The sequence below is a fragment of the Triturus cristatus genome, chromosome 3_1 (assembly GCF_964204655.1).
Source record: "Triturus cristatus chromosome 3_1, aTriCri1.1, whole genome shotgun sequence".
NCBI lineage: Eukaryota > Metazoa > Chordata > Amphibia > Caudata > Salamandridae > Triturus > Triturus cristatus.
Genome location: NC_140583.1, coordinates 609461323 through 609481667, shown reverse-complemented (window position 1 = coordinate 609481667; position 20345 = coordinate 609461323).

The window sequence follows — 20345 nt, the reverse complement described above, 5'->3', positions numbered from 1 at the left end:
GAGCACTGTGAAGAACATCACTCCATAGACGGTGTTGCTTTCTATACATGATGTGACTGATGATCAGATACGAGGGTAGACATCAATGGGGAACTGTTGGGGACAAAGGAAGTTTGGGAGGGGGGCTGGGATTGTAAGTAAATGCTAAGAAAGACACTATGAAGCCTATAGCCCTGTTAACTGTAAAATATTCAGTATGCTGCCACTGTTACGATTCACTTGAGAATATGTTCGACAGTAACCCACTATATATGTATGTTTTGATGCGTGAAAACTGCAAATAAAGTTTTAAAAAAAAGTTTGGGGCTTTAGCTGCAACCACTGCTGTCACAGGGCTCAAGATCATGATTTGGTACCTGCAGAGGGAATATATATGTGGACGAGCTAAAGCAGGAAGTGATGACCAACAGCAGCAAAGCTGAATCACCACAGTTCACCTCGTTGGAAGGTCTGCTATGGACAATGCTCAGTGGGTACATAGATAATCCTATCAGAGTGTAGCAAGACACCATCAGACATGACAGATGCGAAGACAAACTAGATATCTGTATGTATGTTCTCCACAATAAAAAAATGGAAAGATAAAAGTGTATGTCAAACTGTTGCAGCAAATGTTCTGCAAAGAATATGCTTCAAAACGATCACTGACACAATATCGAAACCACAAAATATTGTGTCAAATATATAATCACAAAAATATGGTTTTCTTGACATATAATGGTAAGTACAAAAATGTAGAGAAAATAATATCGTTTTACATTACTATTGAAAAAATATATACAATAATATTGTTTTTTAATAAATATTGTTAAAAACAGTAAATATTAAATATTTTAACATATAATATCATATAATGTAAATTAAGTATGTTTAAGTAACATTTAAACATATATAAATACAAACTTATTTAAACAAACACACACACATATATGTGTGTATATTTATATACACATATATAATATACAACTATAAAAAACATATGAATTCTAATCTATATTTTAATTTTCTAATGTTTTTTAAATATATCATCACATACCCAGCAAAGGAATAGACACCCCTCAATGGGTCTGCATTGGTCAGGCAGACCCATTGAGGGGTTTGAGGTGTATCTGCAATACCAAAGTATCTTGTTTCCAATTGGATTGTTGATTGAAGTGCATTATAATTTTATGATGGAGTATTGAGACCATTGGTATTATTGACATCAGCTGCTAACAAACGTGATGAATTGCCATCTGTAGCCATGAATAAGGTCGGGTGACAGAAACGCGTGGGGGAGGCAGACGTTGTTTTCGTGTTCTGGCAGAGATAAAATCAAGATTGAGGCTGACCGTTGAGTGCATCTCTGCTCCTTTGCGGGGGATGTGATAATTCTTTATGATGTGTTGGCGGCGGACCCTGACCCCGTTACAGGGACTGCACCACCTTGATAATGTTAGTTCCATGCTGCCTGGAGGATTGGAGGTGGCATATACTACCACAGATTACTGCGTAGAGGACACAGGTTTGCCATTGATAATGGACTATACCTGGGACAGTAAGCCAAGAATATAAAAACTGAACACGACCAATGCGGACCCTTTGAGGGGTTTGAATTTTATCTGAGATACCAAAGCATTTGTTTCCAATTGGATTGCTCATTGAAGAGCGTTATAATTTTATGATGGACTATTGTGACCAGAATGCATCTACGTTATTCCAATTGGTTGGACCATGTGAGGGAGAATCCATTGGTATAAATGACATCAGCTGCAAACAAACGTGTTGAATTGCCATCTGAACCCATAAATAAGGTCAGGAGACCAAAACACGTAGGGGAGGCACACATTGTTTTTGTGTTCTGGCAGAAATAAAATCAAGATTGAGGCTGACAGTCGAGTGCGCCTGTTATGTTCCCTTGTATATGCTGTTACTTAAATGCATCTCGCTCTTGTTGATGCTGCTAGGGACCTTGGTTATTGACTTCTTGTCAGTTTATACGGTGTTCTGCATTTCTGGTCAGTCATTCTTTCAAGTATTTAGTTAACTGGAGATTAAAACTTATGTGTAAAACCCAGTCTAAAAAAGAAATAAAATTAAGATTGAGGCTGACAGTTGAGTGCATCTGTTATGTTCCCTTGTATATGATGTTATTTAAATGTGCACGCTTGTGCCATTCCCTGGTGACATTTCGTTTGTTCTAGATTGTGAGGACTAGTGTTCCAGGAGCCGGCCAAGCAAGAGGGCAACTGAAGGTGTCCGTCGCCCATCTTCCCTGTGGTGCTTTCATCTAGATTATATCCTTTTTATCCACTTCATTGAAGAGTCATTCATTACAATTTGGCGACGACTGGTGACAGCGCTGAAGCACTACGAACCTACGAGTGGAGGGGCCTCCTTATACCCTTATCTGCCTTAAGGATAATTGCCGACGGATCAAAGGATATCTACATTTTGACTTACCCTGCACCAACGTAGACCTTACTGCAAAGGTCTGCATCGGAAGGAAATGAGAAGCAGCAGTGGATTTCTCCACCAATAATTCCAGGGTGAACTTCTGTTCAACGTTTTTTTTTATCTCATCAAGTAACAGCTACTGTGTACCTTCAAAATCGGCAGCTACTGAGCTGAGTTCCTGAACTCGTGTCTCCGTTTTGCTCCATCTTGCTTCTCATGATGTGCTCCTTTAATGACATCGAGCGCTAAATGCATGTGCGCTGTTCCTCTGTGTGACGCCGAACATTTAAAGTGCATCTCCTAGCAGTTGGTCAACAACAGATTCTTCCAAGCGGCATTGGCGTAGTAAGACTCTTACAGCGTGCAACGTGACACGGCCTCACCAAGAACCCAAACTGCTCTCCCCCAACCTCCAAGTTGGAGGATTCTACTAAGAAAGCAGCGGAATTCTCGATATTCTTTGACGAAAAAGTGAAATCACTTGTAGATCAGGTCATTCATCCTACCCCTACAGAGGAGCGCAAATCCTTAACCATTTGGCAGAACTTTGACCCCATCTCTGATGATGCCCTCCTTAAATGCATCCTCGATACAAAGCCCTCTAACCATTCTCTTGATCCCATCCCTAGTGCCATTGCCATTGACTTCTATACCCATTCTCTTTCCTATTGGACCACTCTGGTCAACCTCTCCCTCTGTCAAGGCTCCCTTCCTGTTTCCTTCAAAACTGGGCAGGTCACCCCTCAGCTTAAAAAACCCACCGCTGATGCGAACGACCTCAACAACTACCGCCCCATCACTAACCTACCTTTTCTTGCAAAAATCACAGAAAAATGTGTAGCGAAACAACTCTCTCGTCATATCAAAGACAATGATCTTCTTCACAATTTCCAGTCCGGCTTCATTCAAAACTGCAGCACTGAAACAGCCCTGCTGCTAGTGATTGATGACGCGCTGCGGATACTCGATTTGGGAGAGTCTTGACTTATAATCCTCCTTTACCTTTCTGCAGCCTTTGACACGGTCAATCACAACACTCTCCTTAACACTCTTCAACAGAGAATGGGCATGTAGGCCACTGTGCTTAAATGGTTTGCCTCCTTCCTCTCTGATAGATCCCAAATGATCAAAATAGCGAACAGTCTTTCATCTCCTTTGGCGGACGGTCAAGGTGTTCCTCAAGGCTCTATACTTGCACCCACATTGTTCAATCTCTATTTAGAACCTTTGGGAAATCTCCATAGTAAATCCGGGATCCACTATCATCTCTATGCGGACGACACTCAAATTTACCTTAAGGTGGCCTCCACTCACGATCTCTCCTTCCTAAGCTCTACTCTCGACTCCATTCAAAACTGGATGTTAACTCATCAACTGATTCTGAATCCCTCCAAAACTGAATTCCTCCTCCTCTCCTCCTCACTTTCTCCTCCCCCAGTGCAATCATGGATGGATCAGATGAATCTACTGAACAATAAACCCATCATTGTCGACAGCGCAAAATCCCTTGGTGTCATACTCGACAAAAAACTCAATCCACTCTCCCACATCGATTCCATTGCAAAGTCTGCTTGATACCAACTGTGCCTTCTTTGGGGGATTCGTCGCTTCTTCCCGGAGCACGACCTTAAAACCCTGGTCCAATCGCTGGTTCTCTCCAGATTGGACTACTGCAATTCTCTTCTTACTGGCCTCCCCAAATCCCACCTGTCCCCCCTGAAGTCTGTTCTCCATTCAGCAGCTCGTTTCATATATGGGGCCAAAAGAAGCGACCACATCACACCCAATTTTATCCACCCTCCGTTAGCTTCCCATCGAGGCAAGATCTATCTACAAGACTGCCTGCATCACCCACAAAGCCTTGCACTCCTCCCCTCGCTACCTGCCGAATAAACTGAAACTCTCTGGAGGCTCCAGATCATCACGTAAGGCAGAATTTGTTTTGCTGAACCTCTCACTTTCAAGAAGGAAAGATCGATGGCCCATTCTTTTTCAGGCAACGCGGTGAGAATCTGGAACTCACTTCCGCCTCAGCTCCGGACCACCACCTCTTCCCAGGCCTTCAAAACTGACCTCAAAGCTCTCCTCCTTCAAAGACACTTCCAAATTTAATTCACGCCCTATATTTTCTGAAGGAAGTCCTTCCATTATAGGAAATTCTGTTCTCCATGCCTATAGAAGTGCCTTCCCAGTGTGTTCTTGTGTTTTGAGTGTCTGCCATTTAGTGCAGTATTATACCTCTACTTGTACTTTGTACTCTTTTGTAACATGCACACATGTCCCCTTTCCTTTTGTAACGTATCGTTTGCTACCTCTTGTATTTTGTTTGCTTTTGATACATGCACAATGGCCACCACTGCCTCATATAACATAACGTTTGTTTTAGTGTTTTGAGTGTGCCATTTATTGCAGTTTTTTACCTCTACGTGTACTTTGTATGCTTTTGTAACCTGCACACGTCACTTTTTCCTTTTGTAACGTATCGTTTGTGACCTCTTGTATTTTGCTTGCTCTTGATACTTGCACAATTGTCACTATTGCCTCATGTAACGTAACGTTTGCTTTTGTAACATGCTCACTTGTAATTTTTCTCTTCATGTATCATTACTTTTCCTATTGTGAAGCGCTCTGACACCTTCGGGTAAAGTCCGCGCTAAATAAAAACGCATTAAATAAATAAATAAAATTAAAAAAAAAAAAATCCTGGTGAGATGTGACCTTTTAGGATTTCCCTGTTGAAGCGGAACCAACACTCAGCAACCGGACGACGAAGAAGGACGTGAAGGGTAAACTTTAAAACGTCGAGCCCTCCCTGGGAACTATTTCCTTCAGGTACTTTACTTTACTGCGGTACTCTGTGGACGGCAGCTATTGATTTTATGCCGGGCAGTCAAGGAGTGCATGCTGACACGCACAGCTCTTGAAGCATTTCTTGTCAGCCTTAGCAGATGCGTGTGTGTTTACCGCTGACACGCACAGTTAATTGTTTAAGTATCTGTGGTGCACTATAATATTGTGTATGGAGACACGCATTGTTAATTTTTTTTTTACATTTTAATATTCTTATTGGTTAACCTGCACTGCTTAGAAAATACTAATTCCTATTGTAATCTTATTTTTCAACTCATTTAAAGAATATATTTATATATAAAACGAGTACACAGAATTATTCATTGACACCTCCCCAAGAATTTTGGCCAGCTAGGGGAGAGCCTTGTATGAAATGGCCTGACTGGAAGTTGTATTTTCAAATTTACCTTAATACCATTAACGGGAAAATTAAACCAGAACAAAAAAAACGTATATTCCTACATTCTATCGGACCTTTGGGGTTAAAGGTATTTAAACAGTTACCAAACAAATCAGGTGTAGGTGATATCAATGTTTTTGGTGCAGCTATTGCTGCATTTGATAAGTATTTCACACCTAATGTATGTATTGGTATTGTCAGGTACACATTTTTTAAAAGGAAACAGAATGCCAATGAGAGTGTCGATGAATACTTAGCAGCTTTGCGCACAATTTCATTGGATTGTAAATTTGAAGGACTGCAAGAGCAATTTATTAGGGATCAAATTGTGATGCATTTCAAGGATCCGGCAATCCAAGAAAGACTTTAGATTAATGGTGTTAGATCTGGGGGTCTCTAGTTGGCAGGGTAGGTACCACTGTCCAAGTAGGGACCCTTGCTTCTAGTCAGGGAAAGGGGGATACACCGTTAAGATAACCTCTGCTCACCCTCTAGGTAGCTTGGCCTGAGCAGTCTAGGCTATCAAAGGCAATGTGTAAAGTATTTGTACCAACACTCACAGTAACACAGTGAAAACACCACAGATTTACTCCACACCAGTTTTAGAAAAATAATGTATCTTTACTAAAAACTTCACAAGACCAAATACTACAGACAAACCAACATGTAATTCAAAAGGTTACTTCAAAGCTAGTTCAAGAGCTTGCAGAAAGTACTCCAGGATGTAAAAGTCAGTGTCTTGCACAATGCGACTCTCAATGCACAAAATGCGACACTTTCGTGCCCAACAGTACCTGTAGTTGCGATAAGGTTCCCAAAAGCTATAACAAGGTAGCTGGCAAAGGCGATGCGATACTCCTGAGATCCTGGGGAGGCTTTGCAGCGGCCCTGCTTCACGCAGCAGAGGTGGATGCGCCGGCTCCGATCTGTAAGGGGAGGATGCGATGACTTTGGCCTTCGTTGCGTAGGTTTCTTAGGGGGAAGCTTCACGCACAGGTTCGATGCGACACGCTTCGATGTGGCACGATGCGCGGCGCAGCGTTGTCTTCCGGCGCCGCAACTCTCGATGCGCCACGGAACGGGACTCTGCGTCGACGCACCCGATGACTGGAGACTTTCACGCACCGGCAGTGGTGCGGCTCGCAAACTGGTTCTGCGACGACCCTCGCAATGTCAGGAATCTTCACGCTTCGGGACGATGCTCGACGCACTCGGCGATGCGGGGACCCTGCGTGTTGCGATGGTGCCGCGATGACATTTTCCACGCACTCTCGTTCTTGCGACACGCAATCGGATGATGCGTTGGGTACCAGTTGTTCCTTTTCACGCTTCTGCTTCCCAGCTCCCAAAACACAGCAAAACGACCTCCTGAGGCCCCAAGACTGGGCAAGCACTCCAAGGCAGGTCAGAACTCTCTCAGCAGAGTTCCAGGGGAGCTGGTGGTGAAGTCCTTTTGTTCCTGGGACTTCTTAACAGGGAGCCAGCTCTTCTCAGACCCTTGGAGATCAGAATCAAAAGAAGGGGACACAGCAAAGTGCTTCCCCTCTCCTTGGCAGCAAAGCAAAACAGCAAGCAGGCAGTCTTCTCCTCTTCAGTCCTTTTCAGCTTTCTCCTTGGCAGAGGTTTCTTCTTAGTTCCAAAGTGATCTAAAGTCTAGGTGTCTGGGGTCCTCTTCTTATACCCCTCCAAGTCTTTGTCTCTCTTTGTTCCAGTGGGGGGATTCCCCTGCTCAAACCGGTTCCTGGGTGTGCTCTGCTCTGGAGCACCTGGTTCCTTTCAGAGTGAGGGGCAGGGTCGTTAGACGCTCAGCAGGAGGTGGAGCCTTCTTTGTGCCAGCAGAGGCAGAGTCCTCAGCCTGGCCAGCAGGGGGTGGAGCCAGCTTTGTGTTGGCAGAGGCAGCCCTATTCAAACCCAGGGACTACTCCTCCCACCCATCTAAAGCCGATCTCCCTATTCACCCTGCTGCTGACTCATCCAGGCTCCTGGAGCCACCTAGCCCATCACATGACACCAGTCAGCCAACCAGCACACAGGCACACAGGAAGGTTAAACAGGAGAATAGCTACTTTCTAAAAAGTGCTATTCTCACACAGTGAATTTAAAAACCATCTTGCTAAAAAGATGTATAATTAAAGTCTGAACACAGAGATACCAAACTTGGATTTTCTATCTTGCCCTTATGGGAAGATAGGCATGTAAACAGCCTTCCCCATTCTATCCTATGGGCAAGATAGCCTCTCAGCAGTGAAAAACGAAAATGGCTGTAATTCACTACCAGGGCATGTTACACACCTCAGTACATGCCCTACCTTTCAGATACACTGCACCCAGCCCAGGGGGGTACCTAGGGCCACCATAGGGATGCCTGACATGTACAGAAAGGGAAGGATAAGGCCTGGTCAGTGGGTGCACTGGCCAGGTCGACATGGCAGTCCTGGACTGCACATAGGCACTGCAAGCAGGCCTAAGACATCATTTTAGCGCTACTCCTGTGGGTGGCACAATCAGTGCTGCAGCCCACTAGTAGCATTTGAATCACCAGCCCTGGCACACGCAGTGCACTTTACTAGGGGCTAACAGGTGAAACAAATATACCAATCATGGATAACCAATCAATATAACAATTTACCAAGGGAGCACTTGCACTTTGACACTGATCAGCAGTGGCAAAGCATCTAAACCAGCAAAAACAAATGGTGATGCTGATTTACCTGACATATATTAGCTATAGTAAGGACGGCAGAGCTGCAGTATAAAAAAAGTTAACGGTGAGATTGGAGAAAAGCAGGATGAAGTAGTGAGCAAAATTAAGGGCAAGCAACGGAGTTATACGGCAAATGAAAAGTCTAGTGACAAAATGAAGTTTGGAAAATGTTTCAGGTATCAACAAAGCAAAAAGAAGGACATTTTAAGGTGCCGTCGCTGTAACAGTGAATCACATTTGGCACACCGTAAATCTTGCGCTGCGCTGAAAGTAAAATGTGCCAATTGTGGAAAAATAGGTCACTAAACTAAAGTTTGCAAATCTAAGAAGGGATCTAAGGTTAAGTATATCGAGGAAAGTGAGGATTCAGATGTTAAGGAGTGGGTTATTAGAGTATTTCATGCAAAAGACTCGTTTTTGTTGATGGTCAATTATGTAGGAAATGTAAGAAAAAAACATATTTGCTTGATGAGGATTGGAGGTGTCGAAATCAATATTTATGCAGATTCAGGCTCACCATACACCATCATTAATGAGGAGGTGTGGAAGAACAAATTTGTGAACCATATTGGAGAAAAATTACTACCCACAAATATTAGGCCTGAAAGTTTTTCTGGTGAAAGAACTGAAATGTTGGGTTACAGGTCATTGCTCTTTAGATTTAAGAATAGAGAAAGTCAAGGAAATGTGTACATCGCTAAGAAGGGACAATCAGTGTTAGGGTGGCATGATCAAGGCAACCTGGGAATGATGTTAAAACCCCAATGGTTCAGAACCATTATGATTTAAAATTACATGGAGGAAATAAGCAAAATAATGTTAGGAAAATTCTCTTATGTATTTTCAGTTAAAATTGGTAATCTTACTAACTTTGAACACTGTATCATCCTTAAGGAGACGGCACAACCGAAAATTCATAAAGCAAGGGATATCCCTTTATTGTTGAAGGATGAGGTACAAAAAGAGCTAGATAAATTGTTACAGGCAAGTATTTTTTAGGAAATCTGAGGCATTAAATTGTTCTCTCCGGTCGTGATCGCCAGACAGAGCAACTGCAAAATCAGGTTATGCATCGATTTATGCTACTTCAATAATAACATTGTTATAGACAAATTTCCCTTGCCAAAAATATCAGAGATGCCTGCTTCTATGGATGGTGCTTGTTGGCTTACTTCCTTAAACTTATCTGCAGCGTATCATCAAATTTCTTTACAGGATGATTGCAACAATACACTGCATTCATCATACCCATTGGCTGTTTTCAGTACAAGAGAATGCATTTTGGGTTGGCGTCTGCAGCTGCAGACTTTCAGAGACTTATGCACCAACTCTTTGGCAAGATCAAAAACATAAAATGCTTCCAGGATGACATCTTGGTATATTGGAAGTCTAAACAAGAGCATGATTTAACTCTGAATTGTGTGTTAGAAATTTTGAATGACAGGAATATTACAGTTGAGTTTTCTAACTGCAAGTTTGCAAAAAGTTCAGTTTCGTTCTTGGGGCATGTATTAAGTGAGAAAGGAATTTTCCCTAAACCAGTGTTAATTGAGGCCAATACTAAAGCGCCAGGTCCCTCCAACAAGGAGGAATAAAGATCATTTTTGGGTCTTGCTGAGTTTTACTTCAAGTTTGTTGAGGGGTTTTCTAGCAAGATTTACATTTTAAGACAATTGTTAAAACAAAAGAATACATTTTGTTGGACTTCTTTGTGTCAACAGGAATTTGAGGAGATCAAAAAAGACATTGCTAATGTCCCTTCCTTAAGAAACTTCGATCCAGATCTCGAAAATGTTGTTACAGTGGATGTGCGTAACAAAGGGTTAGGTGGTGTGTTAATGCAAAAGGATTCTAAAGGACTATTGCTTTTGCCTCAAGAGCCTTATCACCCATAGAAGCAAAGTTTTCTGTATTAGAAAAGGAAACTTTGGCATGTACATGGGCCCTAGAACCTTTCAGACCATTTGTATGAGGTAAGGCATGTGTGGTGAGGACTGATCACAAACCTCTTGTCAAATTGCTGACCACTGAGGGTATGTTCAGGGCATCAGCTAGAATTGATAGGATGTCCATGAGACTTCAGAACTTCATTTATTCTGTGGAATATGTTCCAGATAGAAGTAATGTTACAGCTGATTTCCTATCTAGAATGCCTTTGGAGATAAAGGAAAGTGAGGAATCTGAATGGGAAGATTTTCGAATGGCGTATATTTTTGAGCAAGGAATAGCTTGTGTTAAGAAAGAAGAATGGATTGAGGAATGTGCTTGTGACCATGTGTTAATGAAACTAAGGGAATACATAAGATCTGGTTGGCCAAGTAAATCTAACCTTACTGAAAGTTTAAAGCAGTTTTGGGAAGTAAGAAGTAAATTGGCAGTTGAGGACAATATAAAGAAAAGGGGGTAGAGAGAAATTCCCCCAAAGAATCTTAAAACAAACTGGACACTCTGGGGCCGATTCCGATAGCCGGTCGGACAGCTGTCTGTAGCCTTACCGTGCGACCGACACGTACCCGGAGCCGGTAGAGTAAGTACGATGCGTATAACACGACCAACACGTAGGCTGTGAATCAAGCCCCATTCTCCGTCCAAGCCGTAACTCCTAAAGATGAACCGAGTCGCCCGGAAGCAGTATCCATAGCAGGTTCCGGCATGACAAGTACGATGCGTATTTCCTACGCGCCGGACGGGTCGTCACGTACGGCACGTCACAGCATCCGGAAAACAAGCATATCAGCTACGATTCGCGCCACAACTCAATACACGGCTACAAGACGGACCAGCTTGCAGCGGGTACGAGACGGAGCAACAAGCAGCTTGTACGACACAAACACATCATGAATCCAATCGCGCAGGTCATACCAGTACTCTACATCTATGACCGGCTCAGGGACCGACGCCGACGTTGCAGGCGGTAAGTCAGACACCTACAACACAAACAAACGACACGTACCCGCAAAATGGCACACACACACAGGGGATCCACATCCTGGCCACTAACAACAGCCCACCATAGGGGTTGCATGGCCAGCACCACTAACACCCCCACCCATAGGGGACCTGTTGCCCATCACTACTGCCACCCCCAGCCATAGGGCTAATGTTGCCCAGCACTACTGACACCCCCACTCACAGGGGACCTGTTGCCCATTATTACTGCCACCCCCACCCATAGTGGACCTGTTGCCCATCACTACTGCCACCCACACCCATAGGGCTGATGTTGCCTATCACTACAGCCACCCCCACACATAGTGGACCTGTTGCCCATCACTACTGCCACCCACACCCATAGGGCTGATGTTGCCCATCACTACTGCCACCTCCACTCACAGGGGACCTGTTGCCCATCACTACTGCCACCCCCACCCATAGGGCTGATGTTGCCCATCACTACTGCCACCCCCACTCACAGGGGACCTGTTGCCCATCACTACTGCCCCCCCACTCACAGGGGACCTGTTGCCCATCACTACTGCCACCCCCACCCATAGTGGACCTGTTGCCCATCACTACTGCCACCCACACCCATAGGGCTGATGTTGCCCATCATTACTGCCACCCCCAGCCATAGGGCTTATGTTGCCCATCACTACTGCCACCCCCACCCATAGGGCTTATGTTGCCCATCACTACTGCCACCCCCACTCACAGGGGACCTGTTGCCCATCACTACTGCCACCCCCAGCCATAGAGTGTATGTTGCCCATCACTACAGCCACCCCCACCCATAGTGGACCTGTTGCCCATCACTACTGCCACCCACACCCATAGGGCTGATGTTGCCCATCACTACTGCCACCCCCACTTACAGGGGACCTGTTGCCCATCACTACTGCCACCCCCACTCACAGGGGACCTGTTGCCCATTACTAATGCCACCCCCACCTATAGTAGACCTGTTGCCCATCACTACTGCCACCCATACCCATAGGGCTGATATTACCCATCACTACAGTCACCCCCACCCATAGGGCTTATGTTGCCCATCTCTACTGCCACCCCCACTCACAGGGGACCTGTTGCTCATCACTACTGCCACTCCCACCCATAGGGCTTATGTTGCCCATCACTACTGCCACCCCCAGCCATAGGGCTTATGGTGCCCATCACTACAGCCACCCCCAGCCATAGGATGGGTGATGCGCAACACATCCAGCATACTCCAACATCAGGTATGTCCACAAAATACATCCCCCCTAACATCATGACAACAGTGTGTAGTCTGTGACAAATGCCCACAACAGTGATTATGGCTATGAGCATACAATGTAAGAAATAGCACATGTGTGACCAACACATGAGTGTGCCATACACAAGGCAAGCATCAACATAGCACTGTGGCAATGTAAAAAGAACACCCCCTCACTGTGTAGAACAGAAGTTAAGTGGGGGCTCCCAAAATGCAGCAGATGGCGAGCATTGTGGTGATGGGGACTAAACCCCCCTCATCACAGTGACCAAAAGGTAAGTGTCATCATGGTCAAAGCTTCAAATAACAAACAGCATGTATGATCTGTTAGACCTGTCAGCCCTTTGGCAGTTCCCTCCTCATATTATTTTTTTTTCCTTTCCCTTCTCATTTTTTTCTGTCCACTAATTACTTTTTAGATGTTGATGTAGAGGCTCTGGGCGCCTTTTCCTTATTACTTGAGGGAGAGGCGCAAGGTGCTTCACTGTAGAAACAGGGAGAGGGAGGTTAGACTCACAAAATGGTGGTTCCAACTGTCACCTCTGCACCTGGGCCATAGGCTGCCATGAGAGGTTCCGGAACCTTCTGGGCCACTCTGGCCAGTCAGGCCCCAGGTGATAAATAGAGGTGGGGGCAGGGTGACCATTTGAGGAGTGGGAGGTGCTGTGAGGCAGTCAGGAGTAAGGCACCTGTGTGAGGAGGTGGCTACGCTGGATAGGGGAGTGACAGGTCTTTGGATCTGCGCGTCTTCCAAAATCAGCTGATACCACCCCCAACCTTCTGACCGGTCCCTGAACACAGCCAAAGACTTTGGGGGTCATCGTTTCCCTGAGAGCCTCCAAGTAGTCAGATTCCCTGAAGGTCTGGACCCAGGGGAGAATCGCCATCTGGACCTATCTTTCTCTCACCCCTGTCGTGGCCTGGGATTTCCTAGTCGAATTGGCCCTAGCGACTGTCCACTGTCCCTGACTACAGGGGAGGGGCCCGGGCCCTATCGTGTAGAGGTTGGCTGGCTTAATCATCGGTCGTGAGGTGAGCCTTGCGGCCTTAATTTTCCCCCCCCCGTCACGATTCCTTGCCTGGAGTACTCACCGCCGCAACCCGAGGTTGAGAGACTGCCTGGGATTGCCGGGGTGTGGCCGGTGGTCATTGGGAGATCTGGAGAAGTGAAGGAATCTCTTGGGGAAGCGCTGGCCGGCATCGCGTCAGCCAGCTGAGGAGAAAAACTCGCATCCAGGAAGTGCGGGCGGATCTGGCCTTGAAGTCACTGCCCAGGGTCACGTGAGCGGGGCAGACGCCGAAGCGCCGCCCCACTGTTGCCAGTGGAGAAGGTAGGCCGCGCCTCCGCAAGCCACGCTGCTACTGGCGGCTACGGGAGCCCGAGACGGAGGACGCGGAAGTATTGGGTCATCCCCCTGGCCTGTGGAGATTGCTGAGGAAAGTGTCCAGGGGGCTGTGGAGAGTGAAGGAGCGAGGCTTCCACCAGCGGAGGAGCTCACCCGCAGGGCAGTCCTTGGGGACGGGGGCGGTTGGTGGTTGTGCCCTGTCCTTCGCCTGTCCCCCGAGAAAGATCGTCCTGTCAGCGCGACGAACTCCGTGTGCCCCGTGGGGGTGAGCACTCGACTCCCGGTTCTGAGGAACGTCGTAGGAAGGACACTACGGAAACAGTAAGCGGGGCATAAACAGAGTGGGGGGAAGAGCCCAAGGGAGCCCGCATTCACGCACAGAGGCGGTCCATTTAGCCCAGAGTGAACCCTGGTCCAGGTTGTGAATAACAATACACAGTCCCAATTCCACACGGGACAGAAATCAAAGCGGTAGTAAGGAAGGATCCACGTAATGCTGAAGGCAGCAGACCAAGTCCTAATACCAACGAGAGTTGATGTGTAAGGTCTTTACAGAAGGGATTAAGCTTGGTAATAAAGAGCCTACGAATAAACTGCCTAGATAGCATTAAGTAACTGCCAGCAGCACGGTCCTTGACCAGTTAGTCTTTGAGTGTAATGAGTATATATCCGTGACCGTCTAAGAGACCAGAAGTATAGCGGATAGAGAAACCAGCTATCAGGGGAACATCGTTCAGATTAGGGGAAAGCCATATATTGTATCTGAATATTTGCTGTGCTGGGGTTATATCAAAAGAACTGTATTGACAAATGAAATGTTTACCCTGAAATGAAATGAAATGTTTATCCTGTAAGGTAATGAAATGTTGAACCTGAAATGTAAGGAAATGTTTTGTCCTGAAAGGGGAAATTGAGTATCCACGTTTGAGAAGACAAGATAAAGAGTTCAAGTAATCTTTAAATTTAATTGGTGTAGTGTCCTTTTTAAGTGGTGTTGCGTTAAATTGTGAGCTGGGTGTGATGCAAGCACGAGGCGGTATGAGGGGATAAAAGCCTGTTGGCCTGAGCCAAGCTACCTTTAGGTCCAACATGATCCCTGCTCCCAACACATCAAACACTTCTGGGGAAAACTAGTGGTTGTGTCCCATACACACAGAGATGTGGTGAGGCTAACAGTGCTGTGAAAACATAACACACTCTCGGCCATGTGCAGACAAGCACCACCCATGGGGGCTGACAATGCATACAGCGTACAATGACACAACAGCAGAAGTGACCATCACCAAGCATGCACACATCTCGAAAATAGACACACCAAGCAAAACAACATGTGTAGACTGTAGGTGTTAGATCCCAAACTCATATTCCATGCCAGCAATGGCACGCAACAACCAGGATGAATGTGCACAATGATGTGAAATGACTCACAGGGACAGCATGCAAAATCACAGAAACAGCATCCAGACAAAGGCCCACAACAGCAATACCAATGCACTGGTGCAGATACACAAACAGACAAACTCACACTGCACATCAGACACAACATGTGTGTGTCACAATATCCACAGGCAACTACACAACACATGAGGGGGGCTGAACCACAGTGACACAGATGTGGACACAGTGCCATACAAAGTAAACCATCATTGGGACACCCTCAGTGGGCAATCAGGCATTGGGAGATGAGAGGGAGCACAACAGAAACATGTGACACAAGCTGGAATGAACACCAACTAATACAGCAAGAGACTGACACACAACACCACTACCCCCAGGGAACAGACATTGGGGTGACACAAGCATGCAGGACACCTCCACTGTGATGACAAAGGCAGATGTCGTACAAACTGGGAAACCCAGACATCTGTCCTGTGCCACAAACGTACATTACACATTCACAAACAGAAATCACTCAGCATGGCCCCTCATCCATGGACAAACGGGAGCTAGGGGACCACCTATGCAAACATTCACATCAGTCCGCCCTCAACATCACACACCCTGAACTGCAACAATGTGTATCTGTGAAGCCCACATGGACAGGTGACATTGCACATGCACCCATTACAAACACAGGAATGTTTGGAGGAACTAAGGTGCACACACACATCACACAAGGACAGTTCACAACTCTAGAGAATGACAGACATACTGCGCAGTATGCGGTACATGGCCATGACCTCAAAGCTCATGTAACCTTCAGAATCCCTGCCACAGTCCCAGGACAATGCAGATGCCAAGGAGAAACACAAGGCACACATGCTGACACCTGCCAGCATCGCAGCCATGAACCTGACAAGTGGGAGCAGTCACACACACATACAAATGTCTCAATCACTGAAAACTACCACCTAGGGACAACTACATGATTTTGCAAATAAACAGGTGCCTTGAGGAACCCTGACTGTGTCCCATCTGTGTCTGACAACATCATCACCACTCAGAACTGACAAATCCCAATGATTTTTTTGTTGAAACATTTTTTTATTATTTTTCCAACACATCAATACAGCAATCAATCCTCACCCGACAAATCCCAATGATGATACACCAATTAACAGTAGTGTGTCATGCACCCACACATCTGGTAGCCCATTGGAAAAGTAGTGGGATGAACCCAGTACCACTCAGCAAGCATCAACAACAGGAACATATCAAGGGAACACTGTCTGTGTATGAACAGGGATGTGGAAACACACACATGCTCATATATCACACACCATGGGCCCAGGCCATGCCACTGGACAACACACTTACTTGAGGGGACCCAGCTCCTGTGGGAGCCCAGCTGTGCCAAACATATTCACCGCAAGTCCCACTCATGTCTGCAGAACACTTGATCAGTCAGCCATCAGTTACCACACAATGAAGGCTCTGGTCACAACAGCCTGGGTACGTGAGTCTCCCCTAAGTCATCTGCACATACCCAAAACATATGTCTAGCAAGTTGCACAGAGGCCCCAGTTGCTCCTATTACAATGATGCCCACACCTGTAGGTCCAGTGTTGATGAGCACAAAGTATGTGGAAGTGACAAATTGGACAATGGGAAGCACATCATATGTGCAGGGGTGCAAGCCACAGATGTGACCATGCAAATGAAATGCTCACAGAGAGATGCACACAAATAGTTGATCCTGACACACCCAGGTAGCTGCAAAGGATGACATGGATACCCACCAGAATAGGATACATATCTAATGGACCAAAGGGAGTACCTTACATCAACACATCAGTATTCAACATTGTAAACCAAGCATTACAGGTGCAAGGGCATGTAAAACAACATCAACATAATGTACAGCTAAATCAAGTTCACAGGGATAAAGAAAAAAGCTTTGTTCAGCATATTAAAAGTGAAACGTATGTTCTAACAAAAGGCCAATTGCCAGTCCATGTCCAAATGCCAAGGAGTGAAGTAGAGTGACAACTGTCACACCTTGCTTGCCTGCACTGCTAAGGACCGGGGTAATCTCCTCGGAGAGGTATACAGGGGGGCAGGCCAGGCACCGCAGGGACCGGATCAGGGCGCAGCAGAAAGAGGCAGTGAAGAGGTGGTGGATGCAGGCGAGACACTTGCAACTGCAGTGGAGCTGACTGAAGTGGTGGGTGCTGTCACAACTGTGGGGCACAAGTCAGATGGGGTGGGTGCCGGCACAACTCCAGTGGGCAGGTCAGATGGAGTGGATTGGCTCACCACTGCAGTGCCCAAGTCAGACGGGGTGGTCGTGGACTCTGAAGCAGTGCCTACATCCATGGGAGCGGAATGGGGGACAGGTGAGGTCAGCAGGGGAAGGACACGGTCCCCACATCAGTGGCACCAACTGTCTGAACAGGTGTGAAGGAGCAAGTGCTAGGGGGGGATGGCCTTAGCATTTTGGGGATGGTGTATCTGTGTGTGGGGGAACCGGGGGCAGGGAGTGGCGGGGGAACCTCTGGAGTGGTGGGCTGGGGGATTGAGGACGGAGACTTTGCCTTGGAGCTGCGTGGTGGCGGGGGGTCTTGCTCTTCTGGCGCCGGGGGTACTTGCGGGTGGGCGTCTCTGTCTGACTGTGCCTGAAGAGAGGGGGTCTGGGTGTGAGGGGCACTCCCTTATGCGTGTGGGGACTTCCTCTTCCCCTTGTAATCAGGATCTGCAGGGTCGGTGGGGAAGAGGCCAAGGTCACAGAGGAAGAGCTTCTGGGGGGGATGGGGTTGCAGGTGAGACAAGGGAAGGGGGCTGGGAGGGAGAGGTCTCGGACGACTGCAGAGTGGTTGTGGATGACTGTGTGTGTGTCAGCAAACCAGCCCCTGTGAGTGTGGAATCAGTCCCCTGCGCTTGCTTGTGTGCACGTCTAGACCTTGGTTTGGGGGTTTCTGTGCTTGGGACAGGTAGGGTGCTAGGAATCGTGGGTGGTGTAGGGGTAGGAGGGGTGCAGGGCTGTTGGAGGAGGGACACTGCTGCCGTCAGGGAGGAGGCCACGGACTGATTGGTCCTCTGTAGGGCAGACATGCCCGAGGAAATGCCCTCCATGAATGACACCAGTTGTGTCAACAGACCTCTGTGTGCATGGAGGACCTTCAGCATCGACATCTGTCCTACATGGATCTGTCGAAGTAAGTCCACAGACTCCTCACTCAGGGCAGCAGGGGACACAGGGGCAGGGGGTGCGGTGCCTGGCACAAAGGAGACATGCTCACGGACACGGGAGCCCACAGGGACCTCTGGGATGGGAGCCGATGGGAGGGGGGTGGTGGTGGTGGTGGTGGCGGTGGCAGGGGCGGGGACAGCCTCACTAGCTGGGGTTTGGTGGCTGCTGACACCCGCCTCCGCAAGGGAGTCATCCTCAGAGCTGCTGTGGCCCTCAGCTGGGGGTGATGGTGCTGACGACTCCTCTGTGTGGCTCCACTCGCCCACCGTGCCACTGGGTCCACCCTACTCCTCTCCTTCTGTCCCTATAAGGCTCTGTGGCTCCTCCTGGTCCGTGGAGCTGTCCCCTCCTGTGGCCGTAGATGTATCTGGATAGGAATAGGAAGTAAGAGGACAACATCAGTCACCTGCACCGACTGCACACACCACAGTGAGTACATCACATCACAGGGCAAGCCCTGGCATCATCAGCTGAACACAGCTCAAAGTGCCAATACTGTTTAGGATAAGACAATTGTCATTCTCAACATCAAACATGGCACACATATCCCTCCTTGACTTTCACACATATGTCCGTTGCATGTTGGATGCTAACACCCCAATGCGCCAACATGCACCACCCACACATTAGTTGTACATGCAAGTGAACATGTTGGAGTATGTCACTATACACACAGCACATCTCTTGCTACTGACTCAGTACAGGTGTCCGGATAAAGGGTTGGGCAGAGACTCATTCCACATGCTTGTGATGCATGCCAGCAACACACACTATGATGTACTCCTGTTCTGATGGGCAATGCCACAATGTGTTGCATGGTGCACACTTGAACACAATGCAGGCTCACTCATAGGAAGTTAAATGTCATGGCACTGGGATGCCCTGAAAGTCAGTCAACACTGTCTCCTGTCACAGGGGCAGGGCATCCAGACAATATGCACTGACTCACAATCCTAGCTCTGGGGTAAAGCAAACTCAGCAGATGACCGGCGCACTTGCCCATCCCATGCAACCAACATATCCAGGACCCAGAAGACCCCACATCATGCAAATCAGACATATGAGTTGCAGCAAACACTAATCCCTGTACATTAACACATCACAGTCTGCCATGCATGTAACCCAGCTGCATGAAGGACACAGTTGCATACACCATTGTGCGCTGTCAGATGATCACACACCTATGTGTCACACAGGTCTTCTCTCACAGTCACATTGCAGATGTCATGCTGACCCTCTGAATCATGGACACCCCAGTTGTACGTAGCAACAAGCCACATCCTAATGACACAGAGGCAGACACCTGAGGGCACATGCCACTGAGCACAACCTGCAATTTCATACACAGGAGTGGGATTACAGAGTGTTTCTAAATGCTCTTGAGGCGGCATGACTGGCCAGGACTAAGTAAAACAGTGTTTGGCCCTGGACAGTAGTCAGGTGGCTAAGCAAGTGTGACATACTTGCTATACATACTCCTGAGGCCCAAAAATTGGAGTCCCCTGCTCCATGGGTTTGTTTGGAATACCGCAGCCACATGTTGCGAGTCAGACCAGCAATTGGTACACATCTCAAGGGCACACACAGATCACATGTCAGATCTCAGGTATTGTGTAAACAATTGACCCACCCATGAAACACACAACAGATTCACGGGAACTGATGCTGACTGGTACCTGAAGCATAGCTGACTACAGGGACACAGTTCCCTAGTGACACAAGCAACAGATTGTAGGGGCCACACCTGTGGAACAGATGAGGAGGTTGAATCACACAAATGAGGGACC